Raw genomic sequence first — 23,390 nt, forward strand, 5'->3', positions numbered from 1 at the left:
AGACTCTCTGCTGTTCTCTTTGCTGTTGTTGTGAGAAGGAGCACGTTAATAGGAGAGGACTTGGCAGCCGGGGTAGAATGGCAAGGCTGGCAGTGGCGGGGGTGTGCTCTGTGCTGCAAAACTTACAAAATTGCTTTACTGCCACATACGCCTCATTTTTCCTGAAGTTCTTTCTTCCTCATGTGCAAACCATTAGAAAGTACCAAACCAAGGCGTTAAAGCACTAGGAATTTCTTTTTTTTTTTTTAACATCTTTATTGGAGTATAATTGCTTTACAGTGGTGTGTTAGTTTCTGCTTTATAACACGGTGAATCAGCTATACATATACATATATCCCCATATCTCCTCCCTCTTGCGTCTCCCTCCCACCCTCCCTATCTCACCCCTCTAGGGGGTCACAAAGCACCAAGCTGATCTCCCTGTGCTATGCGGCTGCTTCCCACTAGCTATCTATTTTGCATTTAGTAGTGTATATATGTCCATGCCACTCTCTCACTTCATCCCAGATTTGCCCTTCCCCCTCCCCGTGTCCTCACATCCGTTCTCTACGTCTGTGTCTTTATTCCTGTCCTGCCCCAGGTTGTTCAGAACCTTTTTTTTTTTTAGATTCCATATATATGTGTTAGCATACGGTATTTGTTTTTCTCTTTCTGACTTACTTCACTCTGTAGGACAGACTCTAGGGCCATCCACCTCACTACAAATAACTCAATTTTGTTTCTTTTTATGGCTGAGTAATATTCCATTGTATATATGTGCCACATCTTCTTTATCCATTCATCTGTCAATGGACATTAGGTTGCTTCCATGTCCTGGCTATTGTAAACAAGCACTAGGAATTTCTGGTAAGCTTTAGGGAAGGCAATCAGTGGACGATTCCTCCTTCAGCACCTGAAAAATGTTGTGTTACTTTATTCTGGCCTCCATGATTTCTGATGAGAAATCTGCTGTCATTCAAATTATTTTTCCCTATAGGTAATATATTATTTCTCTCTTGCTTTTTTCAAGATTTTAAAATTTGTCTTCAGTCTTCAGAAATTTAACTATACTGTGTCTTGAGGTGGATTTCTTTGGATTTGTGCTGTTCAGAGTTTTCTTCAATTCCTGAATCTTTAGGTTTATAGTCTTTTGCCAAATTTGGGACGTTGCAGGCATTATTTCATTGAATACTTTTTCAGCTTCATCCTCTTCCGCCTTTCCTTCCAAGATTCCAGTGACAGGAATGTTAGATCTTCTGTTACAATCCCATAGGTCCCTGAGGCTCTGTTCATTTTATTCAGTCTCTTTACTGCAGTAGATTCTGATATTAACTGCTAATTCAGCCTCACAAGGAGCTGGTGAAATCCTTAAGAAAACTGCCTCTATTCGAATTCCAATACGAATTTATCTTCTTTCATTGCCCTGGCTCTATTAAGCGTGTGTTACATATTATTCCTGTCTATTTTATGCTAGTAATAAATAAGCACTATGATGATAGTAATAGTAGAGTGGTAGTAACTGACATCTATATAGTTCCTTCTACATAAATTAAATGATTTAATACAATGACTCAATAATTAGTTACCCTTATTATTCTCTTAATACAGATGAGAATTAATGAAGGGGGTGACTCAGTGACTTGCCAAGTTCCCTCAGTTAGTAAGTGGCACAGCTGGGGTTTGAACTAAGACAGATGTGGTCACTTTTCTGTTTCAGAGAGTTTAGCGAAAATTGCAGAGAACTCTTACTAATTCTTTCAGTTGGCCATGACTTCAAGTCCAAACTTGAAGCACAGTCTTGACCCCTCACTTATTTCTCAAGTGGCTTTGATTTCTTTGAAATGTCTGCCACCAGTGATTAATTATCCTACGAATGGCTTCTCTGCCTGATGTTCTCTGGTGCGAGACCCTCCTTCTAACATGGGCTTCTCAGGCTCACACATGTCTTGCTATGTCTCCAGGGAGCATGCAAGTCCCTGACTGCCCTTTACCTGGGCCATTTCTCAGGGTTTTGTTTGCACTGAGAGCAACCTTGAGGGAGCAGATACCATCCCCCCTCGAAAAAGGAGCAGGCTTACGTCCACTAACTATGAAAGCAGTGATCTCCCCAAACTTAGGGTTTCTCACCTGCAATGCACGCCAGGGTAGGAGGAGGTGTCCTCAGTCTCCCCATGCTCTTGTGGGGTGTGGGGCTTGGGGAATTGAGGCAACTATGTTGACACCCCGGCTACTGCTTTCTCTGTGAGTAATAACATTTTTTGTCTCTGCCCCAGGTGTCCTGGGTCTTCTGGAGCATCAGTGAAAGTGTAGCAGTCTAACTTGTTAGCTTGCAGGTAGGGAGGAGTTCCAGACCCTTCAGATTTGACAGAGATGCTGGTCCCCTCTTGCTTCCGAATCGGAAGTGCTCTGGGGCTCAGCTCACACTTAGATGTGGGAAGAGTAAGTCAAAAATTGAGTTCAGGCAGAAAATAATTTCAGAAGCATGAACTTGCTGATTCTTCCTGTGTAACACTATTAGAAATTTTCCTTGATTAGAGCAGTTTCACATTCATCATTGCATGCCCACAGCCAAACAGACTAAATTGATCTGTTGGTAATATGTTATCTTATCCATCTAACTACCCAGGGGAAAATTCTAGAAGATACAGGCTGATACGTGCTTTTTTGGTCAAGTCAAAAAATAAAGACATTTTGCAGAAATGTGATGAAAATAAAGACTTTATGCTTGAGAGAAGTTCCAGGATAAAAAAAAAAATGAGATGAAATAAAAGCGGAACATACTCACTTGGAAGTTATTACTTTACACATAATGAAGGCAATGTTTGCTTTTGTTTGATTTAAACTTATATTTTGACTCTGAAGTCTTAACTTTCTAGATACTCTTCTAAGGTGCTGGGTTTATCACCTGCCTGTGACACAGCCCTCACTGGGTTCACCTGAGGTCACATCTCCATCCATCCTCTTTAACATTAAACACGAGACATCATGATGATCACAAGATAGGAGGGCGTAGCCTGTCCCAGAACCATTATGCAGGGTTCATGCAAACACTTAGCCGATACTTTGTGAATGATGTGTAGTAGTAGTAGCCTTGAAGGTGGTGGAGAGTTTATTGTCTGAAAAGAGGCAACTGAAAGAAACATGAACAGAAATAATCTAATGACAGCCTGGAGTGAGGTTAGGAGCTGCTAGGAAATGTCAGCAAATTAGCATCAAATATTCCTCTCCTGTTGTTTTTTCTTCCAGTATCATACCAACACACACACACACACATACACACGATTCTCACACAAACTAAAAGATTCAAGGGAGAAACTGTCTTCAGAGAACAGACTTATGTTTGTCAAGGGGGAGGGGGGAGGGGGGAGAGAGATGGAGTGGGAGTTTGGGGTTAGCAGATGCAAACTAGTGTATATAGGATGGATGAACAACAAGGTCCTACTGCATAGCACAGGGAACTGTATTCAATATCCTGGGATAAACCATAATGGAAGAGAATATGAAGAAGAATATATATATATAAAACTGAGTCACTTTGCTGTACAGCAGAAATTAACACAACGTTGTAAATCAACTGTACTTCCATAACATAAATTTTAAAAAAAGCAAAAGAGAAACTGTCTTCTAACCACGTCAGACTAAGCTGTGTCCTTCCAGCAACCCAGACGAAGTGGAGATGAGAACAGGCCGGGAGGTTAAAGTTTAAAAGTTTCCCCCTCAGCTTGCTCCTTACTGAGAGAGATCTGACACAGTAGGCGATTTCCTCAGGGCAGAACACTCTGGGGAAAGATGAATTTCAGTGTCTCTTTGCTCCCCACTTCCGTTCTTTCTCGCTCCTGGCCATCCCGTTTTCTAAACACACTTGCCCATGCTGGTTTGTTTTTTTTTTTTTTCCATAGTTTGCTAAATATGCCTTTTAAATATCCTCTTTTCTTTAATTCTCTCTATTTTTTTTCCCTCTGGTTTTTGTCTTGTTTGTCTGGTTTCTGGACAGGAGGCTCAGCCTGGTTTACATGTCTTTTTGTGTGTGTGCTCTTTTCAAAACAATTCCTTCCTTTCTCATTATTATTCTCATTCATTTATTTTCTCATCAGAGAATTGAGTGATGTGCAAAAGGGACTTCCTAGCTGATCCTTCGGGGTGAATGTTTCCTTCTGTGCCTTTAAAAATATTCTTTGATGATGTTGGAAGATGGGGTTTAGTGCCTTCCTTACACGTTTTGCTGCTGAGTGAACTGATATTTGTTTTGACGAATGATGCTCACTTCTCTTTCCTTCCTCTACGGAACTGGGTAGAAATTGTGCCCATGTCTCTGTGTGTTTGCAAGCCTGAGTGTGGTGTAGCTGCTGAGGAAATGCCCTGTTTGTGCTGGTGTGTTTGTGTGTCTGCGGGTTTGTGCGGCCGTGTGCGCGGCAGGGGAGATGCACGGAATAATGGTCCACTGCGCTTTGGCATGTTTATTGTGGAATGTCATCTCCAATCAGATCTAACATTTATAACTGGCCTCCCTTCGTGGCTTTCTGGGCCACAGCTTAAATGCCCAGGAATAAACAAGTCAGCTCTGAATGGAAGATTGTGGTAACAACCGAGGCAGCTTGCATCTCAGCAGCTGCTTAAAAAGTAAAATTTCTTTCGTGGTTAGACCTGCTTACAGCTATGCCTATGCGCTGTGAAGAAAGCAGGTATTTCATGCAGTGAATGGGATAGGGGCTATAAGATGTTGAAAAATAGACAAGATACCTTGTCTCTCATAACGGAGAGCCCCCAGAGTATAGGAAGTTGAGCCAGAATGCTTTTAAAGGAATTTCTCCCAAAACACCACATTCTAGTGATTCTAGAATCAAACAAGATTCAGTTTTGCAGTGGGATGTGTATTCTGTAGTTATTAATGCCCAGAGTCGCATATTGCTGTGGAAGTGCATACGTTTTAAAGATGTCTAGTTGCAAAGAGAAGTGTAACTTAAGTTTTATTTTCTATTTGAAAGTAGAGAGTGTTTTTCACAAAGAACTCTACCCAACTTACTGACGCCTCCTCTGGATTTATCAAGCAAAACAGCAGTGTCAGGAGTAATTTGCCAGTGTCTTCAGTAAGCATGAACTTCATACGTGTTTCACATTTAAGAAGCCACCAGAAGCTGTCAGCTTGCCCAGCCCAGGGGTGTCCCACTGAGATGGTCCACGGCTGTCAAGTGAAGGCAATGATATATTACTTCGCTGGTGATGGTGCAGGGTGCCTGTGTCAGAGGCTTCTCTTACGAGATGTTACTCACCGTGGTGCTTTCCTTGATCATTATAAAATATATTGATTCCTCCCCTTTGCTCTGGCCAATTGAAGTGGTCTGAGAAAAGGGGTTTCACAAACAACTCAAACGGATTCTATATCATATAACGCTAGCCTTACTGCTATCGTAGCTCGGGGCTTTATCAGTGCAATCGAACCATTTTCTGGATCCTCACACGAACAAATAAGAAGGCAGGAGTTTATGCCTTGAAACAGCAAGCTGTGGCATTGGGGGTAGTGACGGTGGCCCGATTGATACATGACATGTTCCCAAATGCTTCGTCGTGTCCCCAGACTTTAGTCCCAGAGAGCAGCAGGCCAACAGCTGTTGACCCAGAAAGGTGGATCAACGTTCATGGCTGCAGCCTGTATTCGTTTCCTTATCTCTGCAAGCTGGGTCCTGTTGGGTTTCAAAGCCAGCCGCCTCCGATGGACAGAAAGCCTAGAGCCACGACACGTGAAGGGGTTACCAGGTATCGCCTAATTCTGTGTTTGCTTGTAAACAGGCAGGTGGGTACGCAATGAAACTGATGAGGACAGTTCCAGCCAGGGTGAGACCACAGCCCACGGCAGTTACAAGAAGTCCATAACTTTTTTCAAGGAGCACTTAGCTTGTTAAATGATTGTTTAAAAAGTGTCGCTTCCATGTATTAAGTCTGAATTGTCTTTAGATGAATAGCAGGAAGTTATGTCTATCTTCTTAAAAAATATAATGTCTATGTTCATGCAAACAAAATGAAGTAAAGCATTGAAGTTTTATCTGTATAATTCAAGGCCCTAACTTTCCTTTATCTGACTATTACAGGAGAAGAATCTTGGTGGATGTGAATAGGACCTAAACTCTCTGCAGAATTGATCTAATTCTCATTTTATGGTTTTATTTTTCATATAACCTACAGGACATGACTTTTAACAAAATAAAAAAAGAAGACATTGCTATTGAATACAGGTTACATATTGACAGGAAAAACTGCATCAAGATTGGTTGAAAGAGACATTGATAGGGTTTAATAATCTTCCATCTTAATTTCAACTGTCACCAATTAGACATAGTTGGTGTTACGCTACCAATAAAATTTGGACTCTGATTTCTGTAGTCTCTAAAGTTCTGCAATTGTAGAGTTTATAGCTCTGTTGTCTTTAAATTTAAGTATCATTAATGTATTTACAGATATTTTCACTGTTTCTTTCTGTGGCAGTTATGCACATACTAATCTTTTTTTCCCATGCTTACTGTAAAAATAAAATTCACCAATGGTTATCTAATGATATATATCTGACAACCCCTTGGTTACGGTAAATTTCACACATACTGACATTACTTTGTGAAAACCGATTTGTACCTCCACTCCCATCCCAGGAGAATGTTCTGACTATCTCAGTAATGTCCAGCAGATGAGATCAAGACCTGGGTCAGCTGGTGAGCACATGTGGGATTATCAAGAAAATTGGCCTGAAACAGCTCAAATTCACCAATAAGCCATGCCCTGCATGGTATTTTATTTATCAGGAATCTTCATAAACACTTCCATCATAATTCTCTTCAAAGTCGCCTTGGCACGCTCGGATTTCTTCCTTCTTAGGGTCTTTATAACTCTGCAAGCATGAACTGATAAGTCGACAGATGCCCGGGGGGACTCAGCCATCCCATGCCCAGGTCCTGCTCTGAGAGCCAGCGAACACTGTTGAAGAGTGAATTAGCTGCCTCTCTAAGGCCTTTAACAGAAGAAATTTCTCCAGTAATTGTTCGAAGCCTTTCTTAACCTTAAGTGGCACATGAAAGAAAGCTGTAGACATTAGAGGGTTGGGAAGAGGATTGTTGGATTCTGGTGATTCTTGGCCATGCACAAAGCCCTCTACACTCCCTTTACTGGGATCTAACACAGATGGAGGGCTTACTGGGGGTGCTAGGTGCATTGGCAGGTACTCTCTATTCAAAGTAGAAAGTACTAGGAGTAGTCCTTTCCCCCCAGAGAAAATGGGTGGAGCTCTTCGTATGGAAACCAATGAATCTGAGTACATCTGACACAGGGGTCCCTGACTAATAGCGGGGGAGAAGCAGATAAGTCACTGACTTGGTCCACTCGAGGCGTTATAGCAAAATACCACTGAGTAGGTTACTTATAAACAAGAGAAATGTATTGCTCAGAGTTCTGGAAGCTGGGAAGTCCAACATCAAGGCACCAGCATAGTCACCTTCTGGGAAATCCCTCTTCCTGGTTTACCCCCAGTGCCGTCTTGCTGTGTCCTCACCTGGCGGGAGGGTCGAGGGATCCCCCTGGAGCATTGAACCTCCCAAAGGCCCCACCTCCTAACGTCACCATCCTCGGGGGTTAGGATTTCAGCACGTGAGTCTGGGGTGAGGCAGAAACATTCAAACCAGAGTAATCGCGTCTGCACACCTAAGACCGAGACTCGTTCAAGGGCACAGAAAAAGGTATGGAATTTATTTGAAATTATTAAGAAAGAGTTTTATTTTTCTACCAAAGCAAATACTTTCTTCTTCTAAATGTCTGTGCTGCAAACTCTTTACTATTTTTTTTTTCACTCCGCGTGCCAATCCCCTACTGGCCTCTTTATTCCATCAGAGACAAAGAATAAACAGTGTGAGGGTCAACGTGTCCTTGGGAGCGGGTCTAAGTGATGCCAAGAGAATGGTTTCCAGGGGGAGAATAACTACTCCTGAAACCGGAACAACTTTTATTTATTATAGAGCCAAGATGTTGACCTATTGCCTGCATCCAGGTCAAAATTAGAGAAAATAACATTAGATCATTACAATTACAAAAAAGTAGCATAAAACTCGAGGCAAAGTATAGAAAATGTTATTACACAATACTTAGTGATTGTATTGAATCTTCCTCTTCTTTCTAATTTAAACCCAAGGACCACTCATTACTATAATTCTACCCCCCCCCCCCAAACGCCACTAGAGCCTCCCACCGGCTCCCATCCCTTCACCCTCTGCAGGTAACCTTACCTGTTTTACTGAGACAAAGTTATACACAAGAGATGTGAAACCGTTCAACACCCTGCCTTCTTATTACAGCTCTGCCTGCTCAGCGAAACTTCCCTTTTGTCTCTGGTTCCTGCCCCAAACCAGCCTCTCCCCAGGGCCATTGATCCTACATTCTTTCGTCCCATCACCGTGTATCTGCAGTGTGTTCCTTCTGCACTAATTTCTTTTCCTCAATCGATACACGGTCGATTGGCCCATCCTCGGAGAAGCTCCTGGGCCCTGCCCCATTCTCTAATCATGGTCCCTTCTTTCTTTCTCATCCAGTGTCATCCATTCATTCAACAGCGGTTCACTGAGCATCTATTCATTGCCAGGCAACATGCTAAGCTATTTTTATTCTATAATAGAAATAACACTTATTCTTTTTCAGATGAAAAAAAGCACATAAATTTTAGGTTAGGAAAATATAGACATGAATAGAGAATAAAAATCACAAATACTCTTACTTATATACTAAACGTTACTAATGCTTAATGTATAGCCAACCATTTGTGTATAACTACATATTGATAATGATGCACTTTAGATGTAGATATAGAGAAATACAAAATGTGACTTACAACGTAGCCACTGTTCTCTCTCTCTTTTTTTAAGGTTGATATTGTGAGATGTTCCTCATACTCTTGGATTGTCTTTGAGGCACAATTTGTGATAGTTGCACAGTGTTCCGTGTGACCTGAGTAGCCAGCGGATGACCAGACACCCACGGTCTTATTTCATTCTGTAAAGTTGGTCTGGGACGTGGCTACCTTGCTAAGATTAAGTTTCCTAGCCCACTTTCCTTAAGGTGGGACCATGCCACGAGATCTCATTAATAGTGGTGTGTGTTACTTCTGGGCCAAAGCAGTTAAGAACCAGGGATTTCTTCTCCAAGCCATGACTTCCCTTATCTGTTGACTGGAAATCAATGGCCAACATCACTCCGGAAGCCATGTGCTGAAGACTGACAGACACTCTGTCAATTAGGGACACTATTGACTCCCCAGAGTTAAGTGCCATCCTATCTACCCCTACTGCCAGCTAAATTTTACATAGTGAGAAATAAAATGTTATGGGATTAAGCCATTGAGATATGGGGTTTGTCTGTTATATTAATTAGTGTTACTTTAATACAGACATTAGTACTGTAAAGTGGATGCTGCCAGAATGAAAGTCTTAAAATATGTGGCATTGTTTCAGAGACCAGGCGGGATACAGTAGGAAACCCGACACTGAAGGCTGGGAGGATGGAGGCCCAGGTCATGGAGTGACAGACCATTCGGCTGAACTGTCCTCTCTTTGCCTTCTTCCCGGCACTTCTAAACTCGTTCTAATCTAGCCGCCACCGCACTGAGCAAGTGGAAACCCTTCTCGATAGTCTGTAATGACTTCCCAGTGATGAGGTCAAAAGGACATAGTGAATTCCTTGTCTGACTTCAACTCTTTATAGCATTTCTGAGACAGTGAACGGAGACTTCTTCTTCCTTGTTGCTCTCTGCTTTCTGGGCTTCTGGCTTTGTCATTTCATCATCGCATCATGGTGATGATTCAGTATTTGTCACCATGCCTTCTGTTCCTTCCTGGGTCTTCTCCCTGGCCCGGTCCTTGCACGTTGGGGGTGCTTGCTGTCCTGCCCTGTGCTTCGCACTCACATTTTCTCCCTCCACGGATGCTCCAGCACGTGCCTCCTGGGTGCTAGCGGCTTCCGTGTCTGCGTGCTCACCTCTCACGGCCGCTACGGAATAGTCCCCACCTCGGCGTCCACCCAAGACCTCACACGAAACAGAACCGACTTCACGGTTTTTTCCTCCTGCAAACCTGCCTGCCCCTCTATGCCTCGTGTGGGTTGGTTGCTCCACGATTCACTTGTTCCCTGGGCTGTTGAAGTCACTCAGTCTTCTTAAATATCCACATCCCGTTCTGTGGAGCTGCCAATATTCTTCATCCACATTTTGTGACCCAAGTCTAGCTCGTCGTCACCTGCAGCATAACTGCCCTTTTGGGTTCCCTTGCTTTCGGTTCTCGCGTTGTCCACAACCCCATTCTCTGTATCAGGCCCTTAGCGAGCCTCCTAAAGCACGGCGTGACGGTGCCAGTGCCCAGCATAATAAAGTCTGTTTGCGCCCGTCAGCGTACAGGACACAGGAGAAACCCAGTACCCCGCGAGGGCCTGCCTAGGTTTGTAGATTCAGGCCCACAGCCCAGGAATATGCAGCTGCTAAGTTTCCCTGTTCAGATGGGGTTTCATAGTGTTGCACCTCGGCATGTACTTTTTTCCTTTGGATGAAAGTCTGTTCTTCTATGATTATGGATATTGTTGTTGCTGTCATTGTTATACTCTGAAAACTTGTGTTGTTATTATGCTCTCTAAGTGTATTATTGTTGTTTTTGTTACTGTTATTTTCCGCAATCTTGTAGTTATTTAACAAAACTCACTCGTCAGTTGCACTGGAGGGGCCTCCTAGACACAGCATTGTCCTCTGTTACTTTTGTTTCTGTGCATGATGTGCTCCTGTTATTGCTGCATCTCGCTGTGCCATTAGCAGCTTTTAATCCGCTTGCGTTCGTCTCTCTCGCTAGACTCTGAGCAAAGACCTTGGGTTCACGGCACACAGCACAGTGCCGTGCTCAGCAGCTGCCGTACGTGTTTGTCAAGTAACAGAAGCTCAAGTCAAGGAAGGTTCAAAGAGCAATCTCCCATACATAGAACTTCCTTTCCATCACGGGTCTCATAAATTCGTGAATCTAAGTTTCTCCCCAGTTCCTAGACCAGAAGCGTTTACGAGGGAGCGTATGCGTACAGAGGAGACAGGGCCAGCTCGGGCCACCTCACTGTCACTTGGTTGGTGATGTCTTTCCACGCCAGGCATGGCAGGAGGCAAAGGGAACGTGCTGACGGGCAACGCGTGGTCCATCAAGTGGCAGCATTTAGAGGGAGACTGAGACACAGGGAGGTTTAATGACCTTACCCAAATCACACTTCTGTGATTAAGACAGGATTAGAACTCGGTCAGGATCTAGAGCTTTTCTCTCAGCTGCTGACTATACTGCCATCGTGCAGAAAAAAAAAAAAAGATGGTGGGAATTGTAGGTAGAAGGTCATCACAATAGTCCAAAGTAGAATCTGAAATTGGAGATGAGCGCGCGGCCGGGAGAGGGGAGCGGGTCTGAGCCATGTGTCGGGGGCGTGATGGAGAGACGACGGTGACCAGTGTTGGCGGGTGTGTAGGGGGTGGGTGTGCGGGAGACAGGCGGCCCCCACTACCAGCCTCCTGGGCTTCACAGCCTGGGTGATCCCCTCCCCTTGGGCTCGGCTGGACCCGGTGACCTGCTCCTAATGCAGAGGGGGGGAAGTTGATGGGCGTCACTTCTGAGGTTGGGTCACAGACTCTGTGCCTTCGGCCCGCTGGCCCTCTCCCCCTAGAGCAGAGGGTACCTGGGATGGAGCCGCCAGCCTGTCGGGCCGAATGCCGCCTACAACCATGGACACAGCTCGGAAGCTGAGATTCGGCTTCACTTGAGCCCTGGGATGACCGTGGCCTTGACCGACACCTTGATCCCAACCTGGTGAGAAATCCTGAGCAGAAAACCCAGCTCAGCCCCGCCCAGCTCCTGACCAAGGAAACTGATGAGACAGGCGTGGTGTTTTGGCGACTACTTTATTACATCACTAATACAGGGAATAAGAAAACAAACATCATTATGTTAACATTTCTGAATTGTAACTTCTGAAATTTGTGATTATTAACGAGGGGAATTCTTAGTGGTAATATTCAGATACTTCTTAATACTGGTGTGTGGAAATATCATGTTTTAGCTTCTCCTGGCGTATATGATGTGACAGAAGTATTTTTCTTAAACGTATTTATTCATTCTTGGTATAGGTACTACATGAGAATTATAAATGTGTATCTCAATGGTCAAGAAATTATGTAAATGTTCATTAATCATACAGTAATTAGAATACATGGTTCAATTAAACCTCAGTTATTGACAGATAGCTATAAAGAATCAAAGCAATGCCCCTTGACCTTACCTTGTATTAACATTTCCTTGTGTAACAAAAGTGCCCCCAATTCCTTGAAAACATGCACAGCATTTGGCTCTTCCAACGCAAATTTAAGTTATCATTTTACATACCCTACAACGTAGCAAGTGGCTGCAGCTCCCAGGGTCCTGGCTAATTGCGTGTGTATGTGACTTAATTTAAGTGGCTGTCTTGTTTCGGTCATTACCTTAATACTCCCACCTCCCTCTCTCTGTCTGAAATTACCTCCAGGATGAAACAGAACGCTCTCATTCTAAGGGTAGAAAAACATTCCTTGTGAGCCACTCTTCAGTCACAGGTCAACAATTTTGATAGCTGGCGTTCCATTGGCCAGCAGGGTGGAGACCGACGGTCTCGTGGCTCGGGGACTCACCGAGGTACTAAATACCCCCCAGAGGACAAAGACAGGTGTTGTCAAGGAGGGCAAGTACCATGGCACATTTTATTGTGAGCTATGGCTGCATGATGAAGTTTGGTTCCCCAACAGACATAAATCACATTCACAGATTAAACTCATTTTCTGTGGCCTAAAGGAGCTTTTCTAGATTCGGTCATTAAATTTTTGGTTTAATCATTTTCATATGTGGAAAAAATGATGTTTTCTACAGAGATGGAATGGTTATCCCTACTCCAGAGAAATTTACAGCATTATATTGCCGGGGCTTAATAGAGATTTAGGTTGCATGTGGGGAATATACCGAAGATAAAATTTAATGGTGCGTAGAACCACAAAGGTGACTGGTCCTTGTAAGTCATACAAAAAAGCCGTAAGTGATGAGACTAGCTATCTCCTCACTGAAAGAAAACTGTGAAAACCCAAACTGAAAATAATGCCTGTACCATAAATTTTTATTTCTATGTACTCTTGCCTGTCACCAAGTATCACAAAAGAGCACTCCCTTCATTCTGAGATGTGTTGACTGTAAGTCTATATTTAACACTAAAAAATGACAGCAGGCGGTGTTCTACTAACCTACAATTTAAAAAGATGCTTTCTCCCTCTTTGTACTTTACAACACAAAATAAAAGCAGGTGGATTTAAATGATTTAGTGGGTTTCTCCTAAGTTTTGCTCCTCACAAAGGATCCCCAGACACCCTGTACGTCCCCATAAAACTGTATTTTTTCCGCCTCATTTTGGCACCCAACATGAACTAGCTTTTCTATATGGTGCCTTTTGCTCTGGACCTTTTGTGTCTCTTCACTCCATCCAGCATTTTCAGTCCTATGTTTTTATTCCCTCAATTGTTCAGAACAGGGCTGTCAAATAGAGCTTTCTTGATGATGAAGATATTCCACATCTGAGCTGCCTGAGACGGAGACCACCAGTCATGTGTGGCTATTCCTCCCTCGAAGTGTGACTAGTGCAACTGAGGAGCTGAGTTTTTAATTTCATTGCATTTTAATGAGTTACAATTTAAATAGTCACCATGGGGCTACAGTATTGGATGGTGCAGTTCAGATAATCAAGGGATTTACATGCTTCGTTTAAATGTATTGTTCCTCTCGGTATACAACTCATTGTGTTCCCTTAGCATTTTATTTATTTTATTTGGTTTTATTGAGTGCTTGTTATGTGTCAGGCACTGTGCAATGTTCATCAACACAGATGAACACTGCATTTCTAATTTCCATTATTTTTATTTATTTCTGAACACTAATTGGCCACTGAGCCTCGCAGGAAACTACCTTTGACCTTAGAGTGACTTGAGGGTGCTTGGAGCTTTCACATGGAACGTCGTGGTTCTCTCAGCGATGTGCCCTTGGCACTGGGCATCCTGCTGGGATTTCACAGTCAGCTGGGGGCGGTCTCTACCACGCACAGCCAGTGGAGCTGTGCATATGATTCAATGGAAAATATGTTAAATAAAAGGACTTTTCTGTCTCTCTTTTTTGCCTTTCCCCAAATTCTCTTTGAGATTTTACATTAAAGCAGTGAGATTTCCTTCTAACGGAATAAGAACCTTGTATCTAAAAATATGATACAACTTATCATGAACTTATTTATACAAAACAGAAATAGACTCACAGACATAGAAAACAAACTTATGGTAACCAAAGGGGAAAGGCGGGGAGGGGATTAATTAGGAGTTTGGGATTAACAGATGCAAACTACTATATATAAAATAGATAAGCCACAAGGACCTACTGTATAGCACGGGAAACTATACTCAGTATCTTGTAATAACCTATAATGGAAAAGAATCTAAAAAAGAATATACATATGTATAACTGAATCAATTTGCTGTATACCTGAAACTAACATAATATTGTAAATCAGCTATATCTCAATAAATTTTTTTAAAAGGACCTCGTATTGTAATGTCTATGGCATTTTCATAGATTCTCTGAAAACTAAATCCCAAATTCCCAAATATAAAAAGACACCATTGAATGCATTTTACTTAAAAGTATTCAGGTATTATAGTAACAACTAAGTAAATTTTTCAGAACATTTCTGCCTGATTTGATTAAGATCAAATTTATTAAAATATGTCCGAACCAATTAAGTACATTGTGATATAATGTAAAGTACAAAACACCCAGCAATGATAATAATTTCTATCAACATTTCACATCTGCAGTTAACTTAAAGCAGATGCTATAAGACATGGCCCATTGTTTTATATTTGCATGTGACAACATGTTTTGATGTTTGCTTTTTAATTGTAACATCATGTAATGCAGCTTTTAAAAAGTGCGTGTGTGGTAAGTGTCAAAGGCTGAGTTAAAATTTTATTTCCAAAACTCTTTGTAGCATTTCCAGTGAGCCTATCTTTTTCCGTATACTCGACAGGATCGACAGATTTGGATTGCTGAGAATGGAGTTACGGGTTCCAGGCACACACACATTTTGCTTGTGCTGCTTCCTATGTCTCGATGATGAATCAAAATTATCCTTTTTTTATTTTCACCAAGGAACTTCTGTCTAATTCACAGGGGGGCGCCGGTGGTGGCCTCGCCGTTCAGAGATGCCCTGCGACTCACACGTGAGGGGCTGGCCTGGGAGAAAAGCTGGGACCCTTTACTTCAGGGAACAAGTAGGAAAATGGGGAGAATCCTCAAATTTTCTTTTTCTTTTTGGTCTCAAAGTGACTGTGCATGGATGTAGAAGAAAAAGCTTTTCCAATTAAGGAAAGTTCTTATTACCATTAAGATGTGTCTGAGCAAAATTGTTTAAAATGTCATGACCGCCTTGAGATAGAATTAAATGAGAGGCATATTAGAACGTGAAAGTACCTTTTATTAACATACTTTTTAAAGTTTATTAAAGTAAATATTTGCACAGAAACCATAATTCAATAGCACAAGTGGAACTAGGTTAAAGGAAACACGCGGACATCAGATCTGGTGCCTTGGGGCCCCACCTAGTTCTTGACTTTCTATAAACATTTGCTGGTAACACGCCCAGGTGGGCCAGAGCGCAGACGCCCCTTCTTCATGGCATCCTTGAGCCCATGGTCCCTCTTTACTGCATCTCTTTCTTCCTTCCTCCCTATGACGCCCTCACCATGCAGTTAACCAGTAGGTGCTGTGCGAGGGTCCCTCTCCCATCCCCATGCACTTCTCCAGCAGGGGGCCTGTGAGGAGACCGGGGCCCAGCTTCCAGGAGCCCCGCAGGGTCCCCGGTGGAGACCCAGACACGGCGTTTGGCAAAGAACTGAAGACAAGGCCAGAGACAAACGCAGAGTCAAGGCTCAAACACATAGTCCAAATCCAGGGTTCTGGGTCGATGGTTAAAACCAGTCCCAGCAAGGAGATCACAAGGAGGGACAAAAGGACAGGGAAGGCGTTGGCCCAGAGAGGGCACAGGAGCTGGTAGAAGATGTTTCACTTCTACACAGACTCTGCGACCTACGGGCATTGGAGCTATTTTGGAAAGTAGGAGGAGACCAATGTGTATAATAAATGGTCTTATCAAGGAGTTCTTGGTGAGGAAATGTATTGCTTGTTGCTAAGAAGAAATCATCACATGTTCAAAAGATACTGATGGGTAGGGTCTAGTTGAGGTGGAAATGATCCTTATAAGAATGGGACACACTTTCTTTGCAGAACATGGTCATCACTAGTCCACACATGTGATGTTGTTTGTTGTTTTCCTTATTTTTCTCACAGAGGCAATTCCTGCGTCACTCACTGAATTGCCATGTGGTTGATCCACCTGGAGAGTTTTCAAAGAGTAAATCGCAGGGTTGGACGGTGCTACGGTGTGGTTCCTCCAGGCCTCATAGCAAAGGGGTCCGACTGACTTACAGCCCATTCACGTGTAATGGCCTTGGCCATTACTGCAGTGCACGTGCACACACACACACACACACACACGCACACGCACACAGTGCAGCCCTTGTAGAGATCTGACCATCAGCTTGTCAAATAGACAAATGATTCCAAATTCTGAAATGCGCCTCAAGAATATAGAAATGGAGTCTTCATCATGACAGGAGACTTTATCATTCTGCTCTAAATTACACCTTTTATGAAAATTCTCCAGGTTATTTTTACAGACTGCAAGGACAGTTGGAAACTGGTTGATGGTTAAAGATCAAACTGGAGAGGAAGAATATACCTTATTTTCCACATAGAAAATTAAGCAACCAGTTCCTATCAAATATATGTGTGGTTCTTACGTAAAGATAGAGTCTGTGTGTGTGTGTGTGTGTGTGTGTGTGTGTGTGTGTGAGATGTATTTTCGGCTTTCTTCCTCTAGCAATAGTAGACACAGAGAATGATGCCAAAGGGAATTTTCTCTTGTTTTTTTCCTTGTTTTCCATTGAAATGTGCTAAAAATCTTCACATACAATAGCATGTGTAGTGGATTAAGATGGTTTCTTCCTGGGTTACTTACTTGAGGATCAAGGCTTTGACATTGTTCTAACTGCATTAGTTTTTAACTGTTGAGGGTGAAGGCCTCTTTGAAAATCTTATTAAAGATGTGGACCCTCTTCCTAGAAAAAGTATATGAACATACTTGAAACCTTGGCCCATGGGACTGCCACCCCGGGTCTCTCCCACAGGGCACACAGCTGAAGCCTGGGGTTCTCAGGGTGGTCCCCAGACCAGCAATGTCAGCATCACTTGGGAGTTTGTTAGCGAGGCAGATCCTTGGGCCGCTCCCCAGACCCACTCAATGAGGGACTCTGGGGGTGGCCTGGAAATCTAGACTTAACAGGGTGATACTCATGGATCCTGAAGTTTTGAGGACTGTTGTCCCACGGATACTTGGAGCTAGGAATACAGCAGCTTCTAGGTAAGCAATCAGTGCTCCTGCAGGGCGTAAACCCTCACCTGGATGATGAAAGAGGACACATGTCTCTGGGTGGATCGAGAGGAAGTTAGCCCTTCCTTCTGACATTGGAAGCTATCGGGAATCCATTTTGGCTCCGTATAGAATGATGATCAGATGTAACACTCCTCTTGTTCTTCATGCCACGAGCACCCAGCATAGGGTCCAGCTCAACACAAACACATCAGTGTATGTAGCAGATTCAACCGTTGTAGAGGTATGTGTCTACAGATTCTTACACTCAATCTAACGATACAAAAACTATACCAAAAAGGACAGATTCTGTTTGAAATGTGTGGAGATACATAGAAAACACTAGGAGAATTCTTGAAATATAATCTAAATGATGACAAACATCCTACGAATTGTCTGGTCGCGACGTGTAGAAGCGCCTCGAAGGTTTGTGACTGTTGGTTTCCAAGGAAGTACTTTTGGTAAAGTGAGTAATCACAGGAATTAAAATCTGAAGATCTCGGCTCGAGCCAGCTCCACGGCTCACGGGAGTTGTGCAAACCTGTACAATTGCTTAACTTCCTCGAGCCTTGGTTTCCTTCTCTGTAAAATGGAGCTGATATTATCTACCTCACAGGAATATTAGGAGGACCAAGCTTAACACATTGTCTAACATGTGGCATGTGTTTTTCCATAAGTATGTCTTCTTCATTTTTCCCCAGCTAGAGTATTTATTTTTATCTTTCCCCACTCCCCTGCCCTAGCCCAATATATCAATTCTTTTTATATGAGGAGTTAGTCCAGCATAAACTTTCCAATAGGCTATTGAATCAACTTGGTATAATACAATATTTAGGGCGTATTTCTATCAGTATACCTTTAAAAGAAAATAAATGCAGAACATCTGCTTTATTGCTTTTCTAGATTAAAAACAATCATCCTAAAGGAGTAGGGGTCTCAACTTTCTGCATCTTGATCTTACTGGAAAGAATGTAAAAGAGTTTAAGAGGCAGAATCACTTTATGTCTCTAGAGACTTTTGTGTTTCCCTCATTTCGTAGGAGAACTGGGAGTAACTCTTGCATTGGACATAATTTCACTTGGATTGAATTAGATCATTTAAGCATTTTGCCTCTCTGAGACTTCTTTTTGAAAACGCCTTTTGATGGGAAAAGGGAGGGGAGATCTGGGTGACTTCTGGAATGCTTTTGACACATGTCTCTGTGAGCCGAGGATAATGGATCTTGTTTTGGGGGAAGGTTCTGTAGCATCTTGCTACTCAATACATGCTCCACAGGGACCATCAACATTGGCCACCCTGGGGGCTGTTCAGAAATGCAGAATCTCAGGCCCATCCTCAGAGGTACAAAACCAGAATCTGCAATTCAACAACATTCTCAAGTGATCTGTACTCACTTTAAAATTGGGGAAGTGCTAATCTGGTGTTTGCTTTTGACAAAGTGTAACCTTTTGTATCTGTGTGCCTACTTGTGATATACTAAGGGAGGATTTCCCAGGCTATTAGAATGAGCCTTCCTTTCCATAGAAGGAGGGAAAATCAAATATGATAGAGCACTTCCTATAGCCTCCCAATGGACCCAACATTCGAACTCGGGTCTAAGAGCTTTTCATCAAGCCATATTATCTATGGGATATAAAAAAGCAAGAGTTTAGAACTCAAACCCCCAGAGACCCAACCCTGAGCGAGAGTGTGAGGCAGGGCGTTAGTTCATGCTGTCCCCATGTCACTGTCCTGCACACCCTCCATCCCAGCCTTAACCACACCCTCTTCCTCCTTCTGTTTCTTTCTCACCTAAGAATTCCTTAAGCAGTGACTGTAGCATATCTAGGAATGGAGTTGCCTTTCCTAGAGATCTTTATTACAGCCTTTTAAAAACTGAGGCCCCCAAAGTCTTAATACCCAAAGGAGGGTAAGTATAACTGTGAGATTCTAGGCATCATAATGGATTGAGCTTTGGAAGTAAGATCCCCCATCTTGAACTCTTTTTTGTTTTGATTCGTTTTAAGTTCAATTTTTTATTTTAGATTGGAGTATAGTTAATTTACAATGTTGTGTTAGTCTCAGGTGTACAGCAAAGTGATTCGATTGTACATATACATGTATCTATTCTTTTTCAGATTCTTTTCCCATATAGGTCATTACAGAGTATTGAGTAGAGTTCCCTGTGCTATACAGTAGGTCCCGTTGATTATCTATTTTATATATAGTAGTGTGTGTATGCTGAATGCTTTAAAACACACTAGGGACGTGTCTGTTGGTTTGTAAAGTCTGTTTAAAACCCAAGAACTGTGTCTGTATCAGAGATGTAGGGGAGGCTGCCATGTGCACACTTGGGGTCAATTTTCTTCTTGGGTTTACCATCTTGCAAGGTTTCCACCAGCAGGAAGCTACGGTGGACCCAAATTTGTAATGTAGCTGGTGCCCCCTGCTGGAATAGGGTTTCTTAAATTTCCATCTCTTGGGGTGTCTGTGCCAGCAGCCCTGTTAAGACAACAGCCTTGCCAACATAGCCTACGGGCATCTGGGTAAGTCATTTAATTAACCTCCGCTTCAGGTCTCTGACATGTAAGAGTGGGGTAACAATAGCAGCCAATCCTAAATTTCTTGTTGAAAGGTAGAATTAATTAGGGAAGACAGTAAAATACTTTATGAAAACCGAGGACTGAAGAGTGGTAAATGTTTGAACATGCCTCTGCTATTCTTGGGCAGGAAAATGACCACATGATATGTATTCTTATTAAACCTGCTGTTGCTAATTTTATCTCTATTAATTCTCACTACTCTCCAAGTTGAAATGCATAGACACACCTCACACGTCCCAGTTGATGTTATATAAGCTAAAGGATCTGGGTGATCGTGGGCTCTAGCGCATGGGTGTGGGGAGGAGGGGTTTCCATGGGTGTGGAGAGGATGGAGGGCCCCAGTCCGTAGGTGCATCTCGGCACCGCAGGTATGACACTTTGGAAGTCTGCTCTGATCTGTGCTTTCACTGATAAGGGAGCATGCTATCTCTCTGCACAACAGTGAGAGTGCCGTTAGGATCCCAAAGAACGAATTCCCCTGGAAGACAGAAGGGAGTAGAAGATTGAAGGTGACCTTCCTGATACAGGAGAAAGAAGTGTCCTCTCCTTCTGGTCGAGCAGCTGATGGGAAAAAGAAGAGAGAATGGATTTGAGTGAAAAGGTCAGCGTGGGTCCCGTTTCCTTCCTTGAACTAGAACCCCAGTGGGGCAGGGGGAAGTCTGCAGACAGAGTAAAGATCTAGGAACTTTCCAGGAGCAGTGGCTATAGCTGGGGGGCTGCTTGTCTCCAAGAGGAGTTGTGCTCACGTTTGCATCCTGCCTGAGGCACCAGCGGCAGAAGCACAGGGGCGAAACAGGCAGGCCTGTGGTTCCCGCTGCCTGTGTGCGGTGTGCCAGAGATCAAGAAACAATCCCGGTGGGAGATGGTGAAGGAGTGAGTGAGCCTGGGCTTAAGACCAAGGGTGCAGTTTGCTAAGCCTTCAGGATTCGGGGCCGGTGGCTGGGACCATGGATTTCGGCAAGGAGAGCCATCACAATGGCCGGATGGTCCTGGAATCAGACACACCATAGCGGCTGTGGGCTGGCGGGTAGACAAGATCACCCACCCGCAGCAGACACTTGAGGATGTTATAGATCCGGACGACCCTGCTCTCCGGCCACTCAGGCCACAGCAAGACTACAGTAGGTCCACTCCAAGTGCCCAGATGCTGTCTAGGAGGGATAAGGACCACTGAGGATTCACCCAAAGAAATAGTAAATTATTGGATCAGACTAAATTCACCAGACTGAGAAAGTAGATCAGCCCCAAGAAGTGAAGAAGCTCTCGTGCACAGCCTACTTTAGTGTACACATTTGTGGCCCCTCTACATGTCTCAAAAACTGTACCAAAAATGCACGGATTTCCACCGGTGGCCCAACTAGTTTAAGTATTATCCAGTACAAAAGTGTTGTATTGATACTATTGCCTGCACTGTAGAACTTGTTACAAAGGACCTGGTCTGGGTTAACCTATGAACTAAATGGACTTTTGTAGGCCCTCAAAGACGTAAAGTGGCCCTTACCACGTGATGTCCAGTTAATAAAATTATTATGGGATATGATGTAAACAGAAAGGATATATGCCATGCATGGAGAAGAAATCGGCAATGGAGGATTTCAGTTTAGATAATAGCCAGATTTGTTTTCTGTAATGGTGCAGAGGTCTGAGCAAGAACCAAGAAGCCAGATTCACTGACATTTAGAAACAAGAGGAATCTGGGCTGTTCTCTGGGTTTTTTTGTTGTTGTTATTGTTGTTGATGCTGTTGAAGCAGCCGCATAGCACAGGGAGATCAGCTCAGAGTTTTGTGACCCCCTAGAGGGGTGGGATAGGGTGGGTGGGAGGGAGACGCAAGAGGGAGGGGATATGGGGATGTATGTATATGTATAGCTGATTCACTTTGTTATACAGCAGAAACTAACACACCATTGTAAAGCAATTATACTCCAATAAAGATGTTAAAAATAAATAAATGTATGGAATGGATGGATGGAGAAAGTATGTTTTCCTACTTAAAGCCATTGTCAGTGAGGTTGATACTAATGACATCACTATTATGACTGTTGCCATTTTGTCTAATATTCCTTCACTTAACTAAACAGCAGGACTGAAAAAACCCATGGGTTTTGGACAAGCGAGTCCCTGGGGACTTCCAGTCTGGACTGGACCGTGTAGCCCCATCTCTTCCTGCTCTTCCCTGATAAATACAGCTAAACATCCTGGAAATAAAGCAGTAGACAACCAGAGGACAAAGTGAGAGGAGGAGTGAAGAAGACAGACTGACCGGCGACCTCTGAGAGGAGGGAACCCACGGGGGCGTCCATCCAGTGATGCGGCCGTCAGGCCTGGTGTTGCCTGACACGCAGCTGGGCAGGAGGTCGGCCCTGGGCCAAGGGGAGTCCTGCTGGAAACGTCACTGACCACCTGGAGACACCTGGCAGGGGCCCTTCTACAACAAGCCCACCTGTCTGGAAAGTGCCTTTCACCTCGACCTCAAAGCCAACACTAATTAACAATGATGAGAGACTCAGGTTTTGTATGGATGTCACTGTAAAACCTAAATAAAATGTTAACAAATAGGACCCAGGATCACATTAGAAGAATAATATACCATGGACGGTGGGTTTATCTCAGGAATACGGCCTGTATAATATTCACAAATTATTAATACACAATATTATACCACGGGTTTACCATGTCACTTGGCACTTGGCGACCATTTGGTAAAGTTTTGTGAGATGGATGAAGTCAAACACGCTGGCGACCAGCAGCCTTGGCCATGGGGGAAGCACCCACTATAGGGTGTGCCGTGATCCGTGAACGGTCCGTGTACTGCCTGCTAGCAAGCAACCCCCTGTGGGGACCAGGAAAACAAATCGCAGGAATGAGAGGAGCGGCAGGCCTTCCCGGTGGAGCATCGGCCCGGATTCCGCTCTCAGGAAAGGGGAGCAGCCGTCCCTGACACAGTTGGGAATATCTTTTTAGTTTTTGAGTAATTCTCAGTGTCAGAGCCATTTAAATTTTCCGAACGTGCAATGTAAAACAAGTGCTCAGCTGGGGAGAAAAGTCCAAGAGGAGAAAAGACTAGAGGCTGCAGACTTGTTTCCACTAGTCGGTGGCCAATAAATGATGTCTAGACTCTGTGTCTTGCCCCATCTGGAGGGTTCTTACATAACAAACGAATCGGAGGAAAACAGTGAAGGGCCGGAGAAACAGCGGGCTGTCCACATTTTGCTTCCTTTACGATGTCCTTGCCGACAGGAAGACA

At 43.5% G+C, this 23,390-nt stretch overlaps 1 long non-coding RNA gene across 6 annotated transcripts in view; it reads left to right on the plus strand.

Annotated features, from left to right (window-relative positions):
* Window positions 1–23,390, plus strand: part of LOC309615413 — a 406,281-nt gene that overhangs the window by 352,849 nt on the left and 30,042 nt on the right. For 5 of the 6 annotated variants that reach the window (XR_014236798.1, XR_014236799.1, XR_014236801.1 and 2 more), the window contains one exon: window positions 11,688–21,881. This is a non-coding gene — a long non-coding RNA (uncharacterized lncRNA). Of the gene's footprint in view, window positions 1–11,687; window positions 21,882–23,390 lie in introns of those variants that run through there. The other variant, XR_014236800.1, reaches the window with a different exon arrangement.

This window comes from Balaenoptera borealis (assembly GCF_965194805.1).
Source record: "Balaenoptera borealis genome assembly, chromosome: 18".
NCBI lineage: Eukaryota > Metazoa > Chordata > Mammalia > Artiodactyla > Balaenopteridae > Balaenoptera > Balaenoptera borealis.